This window comes from Rosa chinensis, chromosome 1 (assembly GCF_002994745.2).
Source record: "Rosa chinensis cultivar Old Blush chromosome 1, RchiOBHm-V2, whole genome shotgun sequence".
In the NCBI taxonomy this organism is placed as follows: domain Eukaryota; kingdom Viridiplantae; phylum Streptophyta; class Magnoliopsida; order Rosales; family Rosaceae; genus Rosa; species Rosa chinensis.
This window is the reverse complement of record NC_037088.1, coordinates 1,480,232-1,501,360: the sequence shown is the minus strand read 5'-3', so window position 1 is coordinate 1,501,360 and position 21,129 is coordinate 1,480,232. Positions and strand designations below refer to the sequence as shown.

Sequence of the window (21,129 nt, the reverse complement as noted above, 5' to 3'; positions counted from 1 at the left end):
ACACGCTTTCCTTTCTTGGTTCATCCTACTTTCCGCCGGACACCACAATACAAGCCAACTGTTCAACGTCAAGCAGGGTACGGAGGAAACACTAAAGGCATTCGTCACAAGGTGGCGAGCGGCAGCATCTCAATGCCGTGATCTTGATAAAACAATGGCTTTGGAGACTTTTAAGCAGGGACTCCTCAAGGGGCCATTCCTCTATCACCTCAACTACAATCATCCAAATGCGGTGTACGACCATCTCATGAGTGAGGCGGTCATTCATGCCCAAGCAGAATTCATCACATATGGAGAAACCCCACCGCCACCAACAACTCCTAGCCAGTAAGGAGACGAAAATCCAGCAAGTTGCGATTCCGCCAGCAACCTCTGATACGTGCCACGCGGCACTCTTCTTTGCGAGTCAGGTTATACTGCAACCCCCCGCTGCACAAAAAAAAAAAAAAAGGTAATTGTCAGTACAAAATACAAGGCTGTGTAAAAAAAAACCCGCCAGTCATGTTCAGCGGAGACCGACAAACAACCTCGGATAGGCTGAAACTCCGACTTAATCCTAAACGTCGGCTCCCCCTCGTTGAACCCCGCTTGGTATTCCCACCCCGTCGTGGCAACACAGAAGGTCCCCAGCTAATAGGACATGGAATCTCTCAGGTTCTCGATCAGCTTTGGCGCTCCCTGGCGGCGACTCAGGTTTACCTGCCCTCTACAACCTTGGCTCTTCACATACACCAGTTTCGTAGAAATGCAGCACCTCCGCCACAGTCGGTCCCTCGCAACCCGACAACCGCCATAGCGAGTTCAGCGCCAGCATCAACCTTCACATGTTGGGGCAGATCTGCCCAAAAGCAACGCCAAACTCGCACACCAAAATTTGAAGGTTTGGCACTAGCGGGAAGGTCACTCCCTAGCGGAATATAGCCTCGTGCACGGCGGCAAAGCCCTCTGGCAGGATCGAGGCCTTCTCCTCCATCGTCGGCGGACGCAGCTTCACCACGCCTGGCAACCGGAACATCCGCTTCAGCTTGTTGACGGCAACAACAGTCATCCTACCTCCCGCCTCATCAATGGGGGTGCCGTCCTGGAGGACCCACGCCGACTCAGCATCCTCTCCCGTTACATCTTCCCCTTCAGCAGAACCACTGGCTGCACTACTGCTTCCTAACCGCTCTTCACGCATATTGTGGGCAGCGGTAGCCTCCCCTACCCTAGAACTCTCTAGACGCGAGGCACGACCCATAACTACGTCCCACGGTATGGTTTGTAGCGGCTCAACCTCTAGCGGTTCTGGCAGTGAGGTTCCTGCACGGGCAGACGGACGCAACAAGTTAATAAAAATTCTATCCGCTGCGCTGAATGACACTTCAGATCCGGAATCCTCACTGCTTGAAATCTCTATGACGTCGGCCATCCCAAACCCTAAAACCCAAATCAGTCAGCTCACATAAGATCTAACATATCCCTATATCAGTTAGTACCCAAGAACATCAAGAACAGTCACCCAGAAAATGCCAAAACAAGAACAAACACACTCAACCCATATGCGACCATCTAGCAAATCCCTAAAAGCCCCAACTCTGTCAAACACCATAACCCATCCCCAAACTCACTTTAACACCCTTACAAAACGTCAAGGAAGAGCATATCAAAAAGAAAACCCAGAAACTGGCCATGCCAGACATCCAATGAAACAAGGATAAGGTTCAGAGTACCAACCTTAATGATGGAATCTCTGGTGAGATAGTGAGCACTTATCCTCGAGGCAGGAGGTCATCGTCCCTCCGGGTATGGTAACTCAACGAAATCTCCGCAGTTTTCTTCTCGAATCTCAGGCGAGCAGAGCTTGAAGACGAAGAGTAGAGTTTGAAGCTTTAGCAAAGTGTCAAATCTCGCTAACTTCCCCCCCCCCCCCCTTTTATGTCAACGTCAAACAGTTCTAGGCCGTCCACTGAAAAACGACATCAAATACCAGCCGTACACGTGTCCCACGATTCCACTTACTCTCCGGATTAACCGAGGCGTCGCCTCGGTTACAAAACCCATCATTACTTAGCATTAATGACAGGGAGACGGGTAGGCTGAGGAGATACGCCTCCACACGCTAACCCTCTATGGGTTAGCCACGTGTCGACCACCATCAGACGAAGCGTTATAGTTAGATCGTCCCTACTGGACACCGGGACTTGTCAACAGTCTACGACGGCCCTGATCAGGTATGTTGACCCCCATCACTTGGGTACTAAGATTGGGCTCGCTACCCAACACCCTCTGCTCCGTGCAGCTCCCCCTCAACAAACAATTTGCCGACCATCCGGAGGTCCGTCTTGGCTAGGGAGTGGGGGACTCCCTGGCAGGCCTAGCAGGGGCCCACCCGAAAGGGTATAAAGCGTTCGCTCAGTAAATCCATGGTTGACAACGCACTGACGCTAATTATGCTTTTGCAAGTCTAACGGAAGTAACGCTTCACACCGCCGATCAACTCCCCAACCAAGATTGCCCTCTTTGACTGGGGACTTGGGGGACTTGTACTTACATGTGCCAGAACAAGCATAATTAGCTATAATGAGCCACGTTCATTGTACCGCCAGAGGTACCGACTCACCAAAGGAGTGACCTGCGGAGGCACAGCCAGGCGGGCTACCACCCTAGCCCTGGATCGCCCCCAGATCACCGCTGACGCTCCGTCACGCGCCGCGCCAAGATAGCATCAGAAGCTCCATACGCTAGGAATCGAAGCACATCAGTCCCACATCGAAAATAAGAAGAAGATCAACCTTCTCCTCACCTATAAAAGGTTCTCCCATCTCTCCTCATTAATTACGCATTTACTACTCATTTATTTTTACGCTGCCTATATGCATTGACTGACTTAGGCATCGGAGAAGTGATGACCGCCCAAAGCGGTCTCCCTCTAACGCCCTGTCTCTCGTGTGACAGCTAGCGGAGGCCATCAAATCCTCAGAGTAGCGGTCCGCCCACCGGACCGCGTTAAACGAAAGATCGACTACCGCCGGACTTTGAGCATTAACACTCTTGGTTTATCAACGGTTTTGATGAGTAGATTCAGGCCCAAACAACTTCGAAAATAACTGAAATTTTGACCATAATTATATCTTCTTATCATGATGAAATCTAACGGTCGATTTTGATAAAGTCTATTTCTTCTGCATTGTTCCTTGTAGAAGGTATATTTTTCAATACAACTAATAAACTAGTTAAACAACATTAGTAGGCACATAAGGATTTCATTCGATCTAAAAAATCGAAACTGGAAATCGATAAATTTGGCATTACTCATCTATTTATAGCGTATTAATAGGTATTGTGTAAAAAAATTAACCCGATCCGCCGTTATTTTGACATGAAATAAACTGGTCAACCCTTTAAACGCTTCTACTTCCCTAAGGGGAGCCGACCCTTAAGGAGATAAAATTTCTGAAATTTTTACACCCATGAGAGCATGAGAGTTTACAGATCAAAAAAATAACTTACGAGTGAGCGGTTATGAGCATATTAGTTTTATGTAGTATTTAAGGTTTAGGGTTGACCTACTAGATCGAAATCCAAACGACAACGAAAATAGCTGAAATTTTGAACATAACCATTTATTCTTATCATGATAACATCCTACGGTTGATTTTGATAAAGTCTATTTCCTATGCATTGTTGCTTATGGAAGGTATACTTTTCATTATAACTAATAAACTAGTTATATCACATTAGTAGACATAAGAATTTTGTGCAATCCAAAAAATAAAAATTGAAAATTGATAAATTTGACATTACTCATCTATTTATAGCGTATTTATAGGTATGGTGTAAAAAAATTAACTCAATCCGTCGTTATTTCAATATCAAATAAAGTGGTTAACCTTATATACACCTATACTTCCCTAAGGGGAGTTAAACCACGAGGAGATAAACTTTTCAAAATTTTTACATTATTTGGTATACCTCATATTCATGAGAGTATGAGAGGTGACAGATTGAAAAAATAAGTTGCGAATGAGCGGTTATGAGCATATTAGTTTTATGTGGTGTTTAGAGTTCAGGGTTGATCTAGTAGATCGAGATCTATACGATATCAAAAATAGCTGAAATTTTGACCATAACTATTTATTCTAATCATGACAACATCCAACGGTCGATTTTGATAAAGTCTATTTCCTCCACATTGTTGCTCATGGAATGTATACTTTTCTTTACAACTAATAAACTAGTTATACCACATTAGTAGACATATAAGAATTTTGTGCGAACCAAAAAATCAAAATTGAAAATCAATAAATTTGACATTACCGATCTATTTATAGTGTATTAATAGGTATTGTATAAAAAAATTAACTCAATCCGCCGTTATTTCGATATCAAATAAGTGGTCAACCTTATATACACCTATACTTTTTCACACGGAATTTTATAGCTAATTATTCTTTTCACCCGGATATCCGTGTGAAAAGGTTTTAGTTTTACACAAACATCTGTTACTGTTATTTATTCACACAGATTTCGGTGTTAACATGTCAAACAGATATTCGTGTGATATTCATTTCACACAGAAATCTGTACCAAAAACTTATTGTAACGAAAATCCGTGTTATTTGAAATTAAATAATTAGTCGTTAGCTTTTATTTTTATTCATAATAATTTTCTTTCAAGTTATTTTGCCACAAAAATCCGTGTGAAATAGTTACACATTTGTAACTGATATCCGTGTATATTTATCTGAGTACCATATACAATTGTCATTCAATTGTTTGCACAGAATTCTGTCTCTAATAGACTTTTTCACACAGATATCTGTGTTAACATTTCACACATATATTCGTGTGTTACTTATTTCACACAGAAATTTGTACCAAAAACTTATTATAACGAAAATCCGTCCCTCCATAATTCACATAACATAAAAAATTAACGATTTCTCAATAAACTTATTTATAATACATACAGAAATCAGTGTGAATTGATATTCACACAAATAACCATGTGAAAAGGTTTTAGTTTTTACACAGACATCTGCTACTGTTATTTATTCACACGGATTTCCGTTGATATTGTTGTATAAATTATTGTGGGCCCAATTATATTCATTTCACACTGATTTCTGTTAGTATATATATTTCACACGGATATCTATAGCTTTTAAGTACAGTAAATCCGTGTGTGTTGTTATTTTGCTAGTAGTAAACCCCATATCAATATCACCTTTAATCAATCTTTGGACATTGCCATCTCGACCTTCAACAATCCAGCTTATATTAATTCATTAAGAGAGTTCAAACTTCAAAACAATCAGTAAACAATACAACCCAAAATCTTGAGTTTTCTCTCTATTAAAAGAAAATTTTCAACGCAATATAGCAAATTTTCACCCAAAACCCCAAATCCAAATGAAAAAAATTAATCTTTAAGCATTGCCTCCACAAATTTGCCTACTTTCGAATATTCATAACATCATGTTTTTATCTTTCCCAAAATTCTCATTCATTAAAAATACTAAAAGATCACAATTCAGAAATTACAAACACAATAGAGCAAAAGATTCATGTCTCTCAATTTTCTAGTCAAGAAAACAAACAGAACATAATGAGAGAATGACAAACCCCCAGAATTCCTCAACAGTAGAGAAGGTATAGATTGGGCGAATAGAGCTGCCCCAATCCTCTTGCTTGGACTTGGCGTTCTCGTCTTACATTGATTTAGGGTTCGACTCCGTCCTGCTCTGATCTTCCGAAGCTGAAGTCTTGGCTGCATCTTCTACCATCGAATCAGCTGTTTGGTTTAGGAGGAAGAGAGAGGAAAAACTCGGTCTGGGTCCTCTAGGAGGCAAAAGGGAGGAAGAGAGAGGAAAAAATTGGTCAGTGGCAGATCCATAACAAAATTTCAAATGAGGGCAAAATGGTCTTTTCATCCAATAATGAACAGTGACCCCAAATGAACAGTTAACTCATCTTTTATATATGTATAATATGTATATGTATATATATAAACCTATATATATATATATATATATGTGTATATATATATATGTATATATATATTGGTATATGTTATAAAAATAAGTTAAAAATTTTAAAAAATAAAAACCACCTAGGCGCTAGTCCCTTGGCTACCGCCCGACTAGGGCCTAGTGATTTTTCGAACCTTGGTTACGATGTTAGCTGATTATAATGCTGACTAATCCAATCAATGCCATAGTTGGATTAGATGAACGGCTACGATACACTTTGATGTATACCAGAATTTTCGGTAAAATCAACAAAAATAAAAATGGAAAAAAATAATTCTGAGAAGATAAGAGAATAATTGCAACAGACCATATATCCCAACAATGAAAACAGAGAAGAGCACGTGAAGTGCTCTCTGAAGGTGAAAAAAACAAAGTTTTTGCTGTAGTATTTTCCACCAAACCTTCGCTCTCTCTGGATGGCGAGCCTAGGGTCTTCGCAAGGGATCTCTACCTCCGTCCGACGGTGCGTCTATGGACGCTATCGTCAGACATGATCTATTCCTAAGTGATCGAATTTCCTTTGATCGGGGCTTTTTTACTTCAGATCAAACCTTTAGGTGTCCAGTGGAAGGGATTGTTGCGGTGGCTGTGTGGGTTTTGTACAGCTCTGGCAGGACGATGTGGCGGGTCAGATGGGAGGCCGGATCTTGGGTGACGCTCAGCAGTCGGGTTCCTCGAGGATGGTGGATGCGAACAGCGTCTTCAGACAACTGGGTTGGAGATGCAGTGGCTGGGGACGATTTGTTGCAGGTCTCAATCCGATTCAGAGGATACTCCGACTTCGACAGAGTTCTGATGCAGGTGGTGACCGGACGCAGGGGTGGGTCCGATGCAGGTGGGCCTGTAGACCCCCGTACTTTTTATTGTTTATTTTATTTCATTTTAATTTGTCGTATAACGTATGAAACTACGTATTCGCGCTTAGGTTAAGACTTTGAGGTCATTTTAAAGGATTAAGAATTTAGAGAAAATCCAATTTGGGTCTAGAATAGTATTTTTAAAGTATCGAGGCTTAGGACAAGCCCGGAAAATTTTCCCGAAACGATTCGGTGAAGTATCGGAGAAATAAGGATGTTTGAAGAGGTAATTTTCGGTGTGGGCTTAAGGAAAATTAAGAGAAAAAGAAAATTGGAGCAGCCCAAGCCCACTTGACCCAAAAGGAAGGGTAAATTGGACATTTCACATTCATTAATGGGAGAGGTATTTAAGAATCACACTCTCTCCAAACCCTAGCATCTTCCTCATTTTCTCCCTTTCCTCTCTCTCTCTCGCCCCGAGAGCTTCTCTCTCTACCTCTCGCCTGAAATCGTGTCACACCCTAACCCAGAAAACTGCCAAATTTTTTTTTTTTTTTTTTCAGAGTAAGGGTGTGAATAGCTTTTAATTGTCAAAGATAAGAAACACTTTGGCAAATAAAAACTATATTGACAAAAAATGAGAATCAGAGGTGACTTGTGGTTGAACTCTTTATTGCATAAGTAAGTACTTACAAGAGAAACAAAAGCAAGCTTAGGAAATAAGCTTTATTGTACAAAGATGAATCAAAACAGTAAACTAAAAATTTATTTCTCCTTCTCCTACTCCCAAATTTCCAGAAATTAAATTCTAACCCCCAAGAGCATGATCTGCACAATATCATAAAAGGGGTGAGCTTAAAGCTCAGTAGAGCAAACCTCAAACATATAATTTGTGATGATGCAATACAGAAAATAACTTCTTATCCTCTGATTGTTAGTAATCTTGTACTAATCTCGGTCACCAGTGTCTTCTTGCCAAACATTAGATCGTTTTATCAATAATAATTGAAGGGGCTTCTCTCCCCAAGTGTATATACCATTGGCTGACTTTGCTGGTCCCTTACGAGTATTAGACTCAACTACACAATCATTTTTACTCTTTCTTCAAGCTAGGATTAGATAAAACAACATGATAATGAACTAAACAAATATTTTACACAACATAAACAATCTGATCAATAGCAAATATCACTCAAAATCATATCAATAGACTGATATAATCAAACTTGAGGTTCCCCAAAACTTCCCCTACCTTAAACCTGGTTTAATAAAGCTGAGGCTTTGTTTCTAGACCTCTCAAAGCTTGTTTTCTGGACTTTGCTGATTCCAGAGTCTCTAAATTGTTTTCTGCTATGTTTTTCTAACTTGTGTTTCTTACTGCAGGTAAAGGCTTCTTTTATACTAGAAGATGTAATCATTAGAAGCTATAAGTAGACTAGCCACCTCCTGCTTAGCTTAGTCAGTTAGATAACCATTGGGAGCAGCTTACTGCCAGCTCCTGCTTAAAAAAACTCATCTGAGGATTAACCCAAATTGCCAGCTCCTGCTTTGAGCTTATTGCCCAAGTTTTAAGCTGCTCTAAGAGCAGCCACTTGTTGCACACACTTAACTTTAAGTCTGCAGGTTCTTAATTGTGGTTAGAAGTGTGTGCACATGTGTTTCTAATAAGCTGCTAGGTGACTCAGCAGTTAAATAAAACAAATAACATTCCAGATTTTCTTTTCTTCTTCTAATGTGTTTTTGTGCATGCACTGCAGGTTTTAATAAAACTTCCAGCTGAAGAAAAAATTCAAGAAGAAGGAGCATAATAAGTTAAGCATTTGCTGGAAATTTTGGTACATTTGCAAGAAGTAATGGCAGAAAGTCAAGGAAGCTATAATTTCAAATCATGAACAAGAAATTGATGTATTGTGACATTTGGAAACATGTATTACTGTAAATATAGTACTTGTAGCTATCTATGTAACCTTATTGAAACCTAAGCACAATTTGTACTTTTTTTCTTTTCTTTTCTTTTTGACAAAGAATGTAAACAGGTAAATGTTTGCTTTTGTTTGTAAGAAACACTTGTGTTCTACTCTAGCATTTTGTTAACAAAAGCTAGTTGGTTTTTGAGTTATAAAAACAAATAAACCAAAATCAGCAGGGATCAAACAATTCATCATTCATGACCCCATACACAAAGCTAGACCCTCTATATTTAATCATTCTTTTGCCAAAACAATTAAGTATATAGCTATAAATAGTTTAGAAGTAGAGTAAACTAAACTAATTAACTTAATTAGAATTCAAGTCTTCACAATCTATCCTCCTAAAAAAAATTTCGTCCTCGAAATTTAGATCATACCGGGATTTAGAAGAGTTCAGGGTATTTCTTGCGTAGTTCAGTCTCTAGTTCCCATGTGGCTTCCTCTATATTCCCATGTTTCCAAAGTACTTTGACCAATGGAATAGTCTTTGTCCGAAGTACTTGCTCTTTATGATCCAATATTCGTATTGGTCTGTTCTCAAATGATAATTCTTCATCTAACTCAAGTTCACTCCAATTCAAAATACGGGATGGGTCTGGATGATACTTTCGAAGCATAGAGACATGAAACACATCATGAATGCCTGAAAGTTGAGGGGGTAATGCCAACTTGTAAGCTACTTCTCCGATCCTTTCTAGAATTTCAAAAGGTCCAATAAACCTTGGTGATAGCTTTCCGGACTGTCCATACCTTTTGATTCCCTTGCGAGGTGATACCTTGAGAAATACATGATCACCAATACTGAATTCCAACGGCCTCCTTCTCTGATCCGCATAACTCTTTTGTCTACTTTGGGAAGTTAGCAAACGTTGCTTGATCAATTTTATCTTTTCGGTGGTCTCTTGCACCAAATCGGGTCCTAATAAAATTGTTTCACCTACTTCCGTCCAACATAAAGGGGATCTACAAGGCCTTCCATATAATGCTTCATAAGGTGCCATTCCTATACTTGATTGAAAACTGTTGTTGTAAGCAAATTTTGCCAATGGTAGATGATCTTCCCAACTTCCATGAAAATCTAGGACACATGACCGTAGCATATCTTCCAAAATTTGAATGGTCCTTTCTGACTGGCCATCAGTCTGAGGATGAAATGCAGTACTAAAGTGCAACTCAGTTCTGAGTGCATTTTGTAAGCTTTCCCAAAGTTGTGAGGTGAACTTGGAATCTCTATCAGATGTGATTGAAATAGGAGTCCCATGTAATCTCACTATCTCATTTATATATAGCTTAGCAAGTGTCTCCGTAGAATCTGTCGTCTTAACTGGTATAAAATGTGCAGACTTGGTTAGTCGATCCACAATCACCCATATGGCATCCCGACTTCTCTGAGAACGTGGTAACCCAGTCACAAAGTCCATGGTGATGTGATCCCATTTCCATTCAGCTATTGGTAGTGGTTGAAGTGTTCCTGCTGGTTTTTGATGTTCCGCTTTAACTTGTTGACGTATAAGACATTTTTCCACAAAAATAGCAATGTCCTTCTTCATACCACTCCACCAAAATTGATGACGTAAGTCATGATACATCTTTGTGCCTCCTGGATGAATAGTATATGTTGTATGATGACCTTCATGAAGCACTTGATTTCTCAATTCCAAGATTTCAGGTACAAATAATCTTCCCCAATATCTAAGACCTTTATCTTCTTTAAGAGTCCATCCTTCTGGTCCATTTCCATTAGCAATTTGTTCTCGAATGGATTTAGATGTAGCATCATTTTGTTGACCTTCAATGACGGTTGTCATCAAGATTGGTCTTCTAGCTAAATTATAAATGAAAGTAATACCCTTTTGCGTGTGTACGAACAATTCGTACTCGCAAATTGGTTCAATCATTTTCCACTTTTGAATTTGTAGTCCTGCCACAAGTCTTTTCCTACTAAGAGCATCTGCTACTGCATTGGCTTTTCCAGGATGATAATGTAATCCAAAGTCATAATCCTCCAAATACTCCATCCAACGTCGTTGTCTTAAGTTAAGTTCTTTCTGAGTGAAAAGATATTTCAAACTTTTATGATCAGAGTAAAGCTCAAATCTTTCACCATAAAGATAGTGTCGCCAAGTCTTCAAAGCATGAACAATAGCTGCTAATTCCAAATCATGCGTTGGATAATTCCTCTCATGCGTCTTTAGTTGACGAGAAGCATATGCCACTACTCTATCAGATTGCATTAATACACATCCCAATCCGCATAATGATGCATCGGTGTATACTACATACCCTACACCATGTTTAGGAATGATTAACACTGGAGCAGTAGTCAAACGAGTCTTCAACTCTTGGAATGATTCTTCACATGCATTGGTCCAAATAAATGGAACTCCTTTTTGTGTTAGCTTCGTCATTGGAGCAGCCAAGCGAGAAAAATTCTTTATAAATCTTCTATAGTATCCTGCTAAGCCTAAAAAACTTCCTATCTCTGAGACATTCTTTGGTTGACTCCAATTTTGTATCACCTCAACCTTGGAAGAATCTACTGCAATGCCTTTATTTGAAATCACATGTCCTAAGAACTTTACTTCAGTTAACCAGAATTCACATTTGCTGAACTTAGCAAATAGAATTCACATTTGCTAAACTTAGCAAATAATTGATGTTCCTTCAATGTCTATAAAATGGTAGATAAGTGTGCTGCATGCTCAAGATCGATTCCCACCAATGATATGCTTGTCCTTCCAGATAAGTACAAGCGATAATGACTTTCAAATCTTCAGGAACTCTTTGGTTATTCATACTCCTTGTAATCTGACATAGCCATTCCTCAGCCATCATAGGATCCATTTTGCCTTTAAATACTGGTGGTCGAGATTTCCGAAATTCTCCTTGAATCCTCATGACTCGACTTCCAGTATCTTCTTAGTGGTTATTATTTCCTCCCCTAATGGCATTTGCCATATCTTGAATGGCAGCTATAACTGCAGAGTTGTTATCTTCATGTTGTTCTTCCATCTCAGCTATCTTAACTCAAGAAAAAATTGAGATCGCTTAGTATTCTAACAATAAACTTAATTTTACGTCTAAATGTAAATAGACAAATATCTCATAACCAAGTACATACATAATAATAAGATGTCTGGTATTATAAAGCATGACAAAATTATTTAACCGACCAACTTATAAGTATGCTCCGTGAAAATATATCTATATCTATATATATATTGAGCTACCAATCAATAACTTAGAAGATAAATATATACTAACCAAGGTAATATTCAATTTATGTAGTACAATCTATGTAGTATAATTGTAATTCAAAAACAATTGCAGTTGCTAAGGGAAAGGTCACGGCCAGCTGTTAAAAATATAAGGCATAAAGAATAAAATCAAAAGATAATGAAAACAGCTTGTCTAGGTTAGGTAAGGAAAGGATAGATCTACTCCCGACCTCCCCTTCTCTTTGGTCAAACCCAAAAACTGGCCACAGCAATTTCCTACCCTTTTTAACTCTAGACTTCGATTCTTGCCCAGAATTCTTGCATCTTTTTACCCATTGAGAGTTACCTAATCGCTTACCCAGACAATTTCTCCACCAAATTGATGAACAAAAGGTCAAAGACGATGGAGGAGAGGCTCCAATCCAAGGTTCCTACGATACTGCCATACTTGTCGTCGTTGACGCCTACCGGAGCTTCCACCCAAGACATGCATCCTCTCAGAACGCCGATAGTTTCTGGTAATCTTTCTTCTTCATGGTTTTGAAATTCTTTTTTTTGGTTAATAGTCATGTTATCTCTCTTGATTTAAATGCTAGTGTAAGAAAAATTGTAGGAAGAACTAGTCAAGTATTACCGAATTCATATGCAAATCGATATGGCTAGCTACTTTCACAATGATACAACTATCTGAAAATAAAGTCTGAAAAGGGTATACTTTGTTGGAAAGTTAAGAATGCTTATGTTCAGTTTGTGAACAAGTCTGAATAAGGGAAACTATCAAACACAAATGAAACAAACAGAAACATAGTATGAATTTGAAGAATTTCCTGATGCAGACCCTCAACTTCGAAAAATCATAACTTACTCTAGAAAACTCCTTTTCATGAGATTTCAATTTTGAAATGATCTTCTAGATGTCTACTGAAACTTTCATGAAGACACCAAGTTCAAATATCCAGCCAAAATGTACATTTTTTAGTAAGAAGGCAACTGGGTCAAAAACTACAGAATACAGACTTTGGTCTTTTAGCCTTGAAATTAACCACTGAATCTTAAATGAAATTGTATGAAATTATATAGATATTAGGCCTAAAGTATAAGCTTTCAACAAATGCAAATGGTTTTTGAAATGAAGGTCTAGATCAAAAGGCTTTGGTTGCTCAAAGTTAACTAAATACATAGTATAAATACAGTAGAAACCCCCCTTTTTTTTTTTTTTTTTTTTTTTAAGTTGACGTGAAGCTGCCTTGCAAACATATATTTCTACTTACTCAAAATAAAAATAAAAAATACTTATAGGACTTGTAGGAAAACTAACATACCATTAGTACATATTGTTCTTATCATGCCTAATCAAACATTAAAGCTTAAACTTCCAACAGAAATAAACAAAGAGTCAGCTCCCCCTTTTATTCTATTTACACTACCTCCCTCCAGACTTCTACTTCATAGGTTCTCCATTAGTTAACGGTGTGGTGTAGTCGGAGTTTCATTCAAAAGGGGTGGGTAGTTTGTTGAGTTCACTGACTCAGAATGGAGGAATAAATCTGGTAGGTTGGCTCCAGCATAAATTCCAGCTATAGGGATTGGTATTGGCGCAGCAATGTTTGGTGCAGCCCCATTTGGTACCTGCACTTGAGGTGTACGTAATATATTCTCCCTCACAATGTTCCTTGTATAGCGATAATCAGCCTCATTTTCCTCCACGTTCATTGCTCCAACAACAATGTCAAAGTGAGCTCTTAATCGATACCGCACCAACTCTCTTTGTGCTTCTGCAGTGAAACGCTGCCTTGTAGTACTAACTTGGTGAACCATGGATGCCAAAAAGTTTCTAGAGTCCACAGCTATGGCCACCTCATATGCCCCCAAGTTTAAAGGTCTTGCCCCTTGGGGTCCGATGTGAAATCCTCCCCAACTGTCCATACACTACTAGAGAAAACCCAATCAACAACAAAATCAATTTGTCTCTAAAAGCTGAGAATTCGTCCCAAAATAATGTTTGAGACGGAATCATTTTGTGGCTAAGGTCGTCTCCTAATGCTCGTCCCTAATTATTAAAGACAACGGTTGATAAATTCCGTCTCCAAATGCATTTGGAGAAGAAAATAAAATTGTCCCCTGTTCAACAAAATTTCATCCCCCAATCTCATTCAAGTTGGCGGGAAAATTAACTATAAATGATGCCAATCGAATGAATAAGCGACAAAACTCATTCCGTCTCTTATTATTTTCAAAATTTAAATTATTTTCAAATTTAATCGCGCCAATCAAACGAATATGGGACGATTAAAACCAGCCAAATAGTGAATTTGACACACAAATTTAGATACAAATGAGCAAAGACAAACCCCAATTCCATTATTATAAGACGGCTAAAGTTCAAACACTAATATAAAGGACTGCGACATAGTTTAAAATAAGACCGTCTAAACCACAATACACCAGCAACTGAATACAATATTGATCAAAAATGCATATCGAACTCGAGTACAGTATTGCATTTGCATATGCAAAACTGGAGGTGTCATAATCATTTCTTCTTGGCAATGAAGAGGCTCCACTTCTGCTCTCTAGAGTTAATCCTAATCAGCTTCGCCTTCCATTCATCAACTATATCATTGTAGTCTTGCTGAATATATTTTGATTGCAAAGAATCAGAAATTTATGAATGCATAGAAATGTAATAATATAACAAATGCACATAGAAAACGAGGAAGAAACTCACCTTAGAAAAGTCCTCAATGAATGGATCCTTGTCATTGCATCACGCAAACCTGATCAGTACGATCCTCGGCAATTACGCCATCAAAACCAGCATATGAGATTAGTATAACCATAAAGTTTAATTTTCTGTCAAGAAAATTTAAATACTAGAGTGTAAAAGGTGGGTTGAGCAAAAATAATCAAGTGAATAGTATAGAATGCTCTTTCCCAAGAAGCAATCCAATAGCTGCAGTCATATCCATTACTATGCTATGTATAGATAAATGGCATCTATATTTTCAGGTAGATACTTGGAATTTGGTTTAGCTTACTGTACTGATTGGATATGATATTGGGAGGAAGACCAACAGATCGAAGAAGAGGAACCAAGAGAGAGAGTTTTGCACCAACAATTAGTCCATAATTAGCACACAAAGCTTGAGGGATAATCTGGAAAAGATGAAAAAAGAAAAAGAAAAAAGATGAGTAAATAAAACTGATTCTTCATGCCTAATTACATAACTAAAAGTAGAGGCCTTTCAAAATGCAAACTCTTGCCTCCGTAAAAGCAAGTACAAGGATGACTGCAGCAAAGATAGCAGGCCATGCTGGGACAACTGTGTCCAAGAAAATGGGAAGTGCCTTGCATAACACAATGCCTAGAATCAAATCACATGTGTTTAGGATACATGTCTACATAATGCATAGTGAGTATAATCAGCATAACTCTCCCCCATTTATTGATATTCAGTATTGTAGCCTAGTTTTAGGGCTGGCTGAGTCATCAAGAATGAAAATCAATACAAAAAATTGCGTAAATTTTTTCTTTTCTCTTTTACTTAGGATGCACATAATGAAAGTAAAATCCATTTGCTTTTAACCATTTGCATCTCTTCCGATACTATCCACCAATCGAGGATCAAGAAGTGGTGGATACTTCACATTTATGGGACGATATAAATGACAATTCACAGAAGCAAGAAGAGCTTGCAACATAAGGGGAGCGGAACTTTAACAATGATATGTAAGTGAAAGAAGAAGCGTAGATTTGAAAAGGTAGGAGAGACAGTGTTGAAGAGAAAAAAAAAAACAAGACATAATGGTAAAAATGTAACCTCATAAAACTCCAAAAAGTTTAGTTTGATATTGAAGTCAATATCATCAGTCAAAACTTGCTGCAAAGGGTGAGGAGTGAAATACGCGATCAATTGCCCCTTTATCTTGGCCTGAACATACAAAAACAAAACCATATGACATAAATCCTATCCATAGCACAAGATGCAAGATTAAAGAATTAAAGAAACAGTATTGCACCTAATATTATATGCCTTTTTAACAGACGAGGGAAGGAAGAAAACAAAGTCAATAAAAATTTCCAAACAACAAAGTCCACCAAGAGCCTATTTGACTAACACTGTAACTGATGAATCGAAAATCACACAAATGAGCTGCCTTCAGATTATGAACAACTAACATTTGACACACAGAACACACTTGCATATGAAAATTGAAAAATTCACACTCCTATTCATTACACTAAACTCAACAATTCAAACACTTTTTCCAAAACGATTCATTCAAATGCTCAATCCTTCACCTTGGGTAGTCATATTCTCAAAGCGAAGCACTTTTGATATGAAGTTCACACTAGACCTAAGGAAAAATCCAAATGCAAATATTCTAAATTTTGAAATTGAGCGTTGCAATATGATCTCCATTACAATCGATATAGCATAATAGAAAACGAGAATTCATAGAGGAGGGGCGGGCGGGGGGGGGGACGAGACTAGAAGAATCGCCACCTACATACCCACGAGATCGAGAAGATTTCGATCAAAAACCCTAATGCCTGAAGAAATTCCTATCCTTTATTACCTTTTATTAAAGATCAAAATGTATCTTTATTTTTTTCTTTCGTTATTTGTAATTTTACTTGTTTATCCTTTTCCATTAACGTAGTTTTCATAGTGTCTCTATAAGGGGTATTTACGTAAAAAATTATGTCTGAGTTAACAAACACATTTTAATAGATAAAATAATTAAAATAAAAGAATCCTAATAAGCTATTAGAATTAGGAATAATAGAAATAAAAGAATCCTCTAATACACTAAATTCTTTTCATATAGAAGATGATCTAGAGAATCCGGATTTTCAAAAAAGTTATCTTAGGTTGTTAATAGTAGTGCAATTGTCTTCTAGTCGAGTCTCTAACGTTCCTCATTATGACATTAACAAACAAATATTACCAGTACCAAAACAAAAAAAAAGACTAAAATTTTGACTCTAATTTGAGATTTGGTGTACTAAATGAGGAGAAGAGAAACTTAGAGAGGCGAGATAGATGAGAGGGATTGTATGATAGAGACACTACTGCTGGGAGGTATTGGTGTTGGAGGTTTGTACGAGGAAGTTGCAGAGTAGTGATCGTAAAATAGTTCGAAGAACTGAGTTAAATGGAGAGGATATTTATATGTAAGATCGAAACTACATCGTTTTAATCCCAATCAGTCGCTATACATTATTTATTTTTGCCAAACCCTGTCCAAATGAAAAGTTATAAAAGGAAAAATACCGCCAACAAAATTAGGGACAAAATTTTTCGCCCCTAATTCTTTTCGTCCAAAATTTGAAATTCAGTGCAAGTGTGCAACTAACCGCTTGAATTTTACCACTTATTTGCGAAACCTAGTATGCATAGGAGACTAAATTAAATTTCGTCCCTAATTAAATTTTGGGACAAATATTTTTTTGTCTCTAATTGAAACTTATTTGTCTCTAAATAGCGTTGGACAGAGAGTTTTGAAAAACAAAAATTTTAGGGACAAAATAATTTTTTTTGTCTCTAATCATGTGTTTGGGGGACGAAAAATTGGTCCGTCCCGAAAAGATTTGTCTCCAAAGGGGTTTTCTCTAGTAGTGATACTCTCTGAAGGTTCCATCTAATTCAAGAAACTTGCAGCTTTAGTTAAGAAAATAAATTTATAACACCATATACCCAAAATCATCCTATCCCTAAAAAAAAAATTTCAAGATCTGTTGCTATAGCTATAAAGATCAGTTCCTATTCTTAGTCTTATGACCTGGTAAACACTAGGCTTTGATACCACTTTGTCACACCCTAACCCGGAAAACTGCCAAATTTTTTTTTTTTTTCAGAGTAAGGGTGTGAATAGCTTTTAATTGTCAAAGATAAGAAACACTTTGGCAAATAAAAACTATATTGACAAAAAATGAGAATCAGAGGTGACTTGTGGTTGAACTCTTTATTGCATAAGTAAGTACTTACAAGAGAAACAAAAGCAAGCTTAGGAAATAAGCTTTATTGTACAAAGATGAATCAAAACAGTAAACTAAAAATTTATTTCTCCTTCTCCTACTCCCAAATTTCCAGAAATTAAATTCTAACCCCCAAGAGCATGATCTGCACAATATCATAAAAGGGGTGAGCTTAAAGCTCAGTAGAGCAAACCTCAAACATATAATTTGTGATGATGCAATACAGAAAATAACTTCTTATCCTCTGATTGTTAGTAATCTTGTACTAATCTCGGTCACCAGTGTCTTCTTGCCAAACATTAGATCGTTTTATCAATAATAATTGAAGGGGCTTCTCTCCCCAAGTGTATATACCATTGGCTGACTTTGCTGGTCCCTTACGAGTATTAGACTCAACTACACAATCATTTTTACTCTTTCTTCAAGCTAGGATTAGATAAAACAACATGATAATGAACTAAACAAATATTTTACACAACATAAACAATCTGATCAGTAGCAAATATCACTCAAAATCATATCAATAGACTGATATAATCAAACTTGAGGTTCCCCAAAACTTCCCCTACCTTAAACCTGGTTTAATAAAGCTGAGGCTTTGTTTCTAGACCTCTCAAAGCTTGTTTTCTGGACTTTGCTGATTCCAGAGTCTCTAAATTGTTTTCTGCTATGTTTTTCTAACTTGTGTTTCTTACTGCAGGTAAAGGCTTCTTTTATACTAGAAGATGTAATCATTAGAAGCTATAAGTAGACTAGCCACCTCCTGCTTAGCTTAGTCAGTTAGATAACCATTGGGAGCAGCTTACTGCCAGCTCCTGCTTAAAAAAACTCATCTGAGGATTAACCCAAATTGCCAGCTCCTGCTTTGAGCTTGTTGCCCAAGTTTTAAGCTGCTCTAAGAGCAGCCACTTGTTGCACACACTTAACTTTAAGTCTGCAGGTTCTTAATTGTGGTTAGAAGTGTGTGCACATGTGTTTCTAATAAGCTGCTAGGTGACTCAGCAGTTAAATAAAACAAATAACATTCCAGATTTTCTTTTCTTCTTCTAATGTGTTTTTGTGCATGCACTGCAGGTTTTAATAAAACTTCCAGCTGAAGAAAAAATTCAAGAAGAAGGAGCATAATAAGTTAAGCATTTGCTGGAAATTTTGGTACATTTGCAAGAAGTAATGGCAGAAAGTCAAGGAAGCTATAATTTCAAATCATGAACAAGAAATTGATGTATTGTGACATTTGGAAACATGTATTACTGTAAATATAGTACTTGTAGCTATCTATGTAACCTTATTGAAACCTAAGCACAATTTGTACTTTTTTTCTTTTCTTTTCTTTTTGACAAAGAATGTAAACAGGTAAATGTTTGCTTTTGTTTGTAAGAAACACTTGTGTTCTACTCTAGCATTTTGTTAACAAAAGCTAGTTGGTTTTTGAGTTATAAAAACAAATAAACCAAAATCAGCAGGGATCAAACAATTCATCATTCATGACCCCATACACAAAGCTAGACCCTCTATATTTAATCATTCTTTTGCCAAAACAATTAAGTATATAGCTATAAATAGTTTAGAAGTAGAGTAAACTAAACTAATTAACTTAATTAGAATTCAAGTCTTCACAAATCGCCCCACCACCCGACGCCGCCACCGTCGCCGGAATCCCAATCCTCACGGCCTCACCAAAATTTCCAGAGTTTCTTCTCTTCCTCCCCTCTTTCCATTTCTCCAACTAAAATCAAGAAATTTGGCCATTTAATCCTCCAAAAACCCTAGAACCCGAAGCTAATTTGGGGGTTTTTGTGATTTCTTCTTTCCAAGCTCAAATCAAGGTAATATCCCTCCTAATCTAGCCTCTATTCATCCGATCTACACTTATTTCTTCCTAAATCCGAGTTTTTGATTTTGATTTGTGATTTTGTTTGCATGAACCCGATTTCTCCTTAAACCATGAAGCTAGGCTACGGGTTTGGCAAGGATTTTTGGTAAGGATCTACCCATGCAACCTTGTTTTCGAGTTTTTTGGTTGAGATGTTGATGTTGCACGGATTTGTAGGTGAAGAAGGCCAAGGAGGAGGAATAGGCCGTGATTTTTGAAGAAGAAAGGGTAAGAAATGGGTTTTGGACAAACCCTAGAATATTTGGAATTTATTTGGTTGATTTTGATTGTGTTGAGCTATTGTTGTTGTTGGAAAAATTGTGAAAAATAGAGATTTGAGGATGGTTTAATTAGTAGGATTTTATCAGCCTAATTTTCAAAGTGTTGGAATTTTGTTGTGGAAGATTTGGTGATTGTTGTTGTGTAGTTTTGGCCAAAAGAAAAGGAAGAAGAAAAGAAATGGATTTGTTTTTGGAAGAAAAGGAAAATAAAGAAAATGGTAAAAGTTGGATTAAATGAGTTTTACTGTGGTAAAGTGGTAAAAAGTGACGAAAGTGAAAGTAAAGGTAAATTCGGTAAAAAAAAGGAGGTAAAAGATAAAAGTGAAAGTGTGGAGGTAAAAGTCATGGTAAAAGTGAAAAGGTGAAAAAGAGAAGAAAATAGGTAAAAGTAAAAGTAAAACTTATTTATAATTATTTACTTATTTATTTTTAATAAATAAGAATTATTTACTTATTTATTTTTAATAAATAATAAATAATAGTAAATAAAGGAATACTTGGTCAAAAGTCAAAAGTCAACTCCGAGAGTTGACCAGGGTTAACCGACCTCGAAAAACATGAGGATCTACTCGACTTTGGTGGCTCAGATTGGCGAAAGTTTAGCGGAGCGATAATGACGTTTTCCTTTTTAAGAAAGAAGTAGTTTCCCAAATTGGTAAAGGTCGAAAGAAATAATTAATGGCCTCATTGAAATAAAAAGGATTTAGTGTGCGCGGTTACTTAAAGTTGATCATAATGTTTACCTGGATAATTACTTACAAACTAAGTAATGGTTCAGGAAACACGATCGTTAAGGAGGCTTAAGCGGAAAGCATCAGAGTGTGGAGTATGCCAGCGTTTTCCAAGTAGGGTGAGATGTCCCTAGCTTCCTTGTTAGAGGCTTTTCGATATATGTGGAATGCTCTAGTATAATATTATGTTGCCTGCAACTATGTTTTTGGTTGTTCATTAGTCGATGCCTCGTGATACCTATGTTTTCATAACTGATGATTG

The 21,129-nt window shown here is 37.5% G+C and overlaps 1 long non-coding RNA gene across 1 annotated transcript; it reads left to right on the top strand.

Moving 5' to 3' along the window:
- The first annotated feature begins 12,152 nt into the window (after positions 1 to 12,152).
- LOC112190388 lies at positions 12,153 to 19,398 on the top strand. The gene is made up of 2 exons (XR_002932379.2): positions 12,153 to 12,517; positions 19,057 to 19,398. It is a non-coding gene; the product is annotated as an uncharacterized LOC112190388 (long non-coding RNA).
- The last annotated feature ends 1,731 nt before the right edge of the window (positions 19,399 to 21,129 follow it).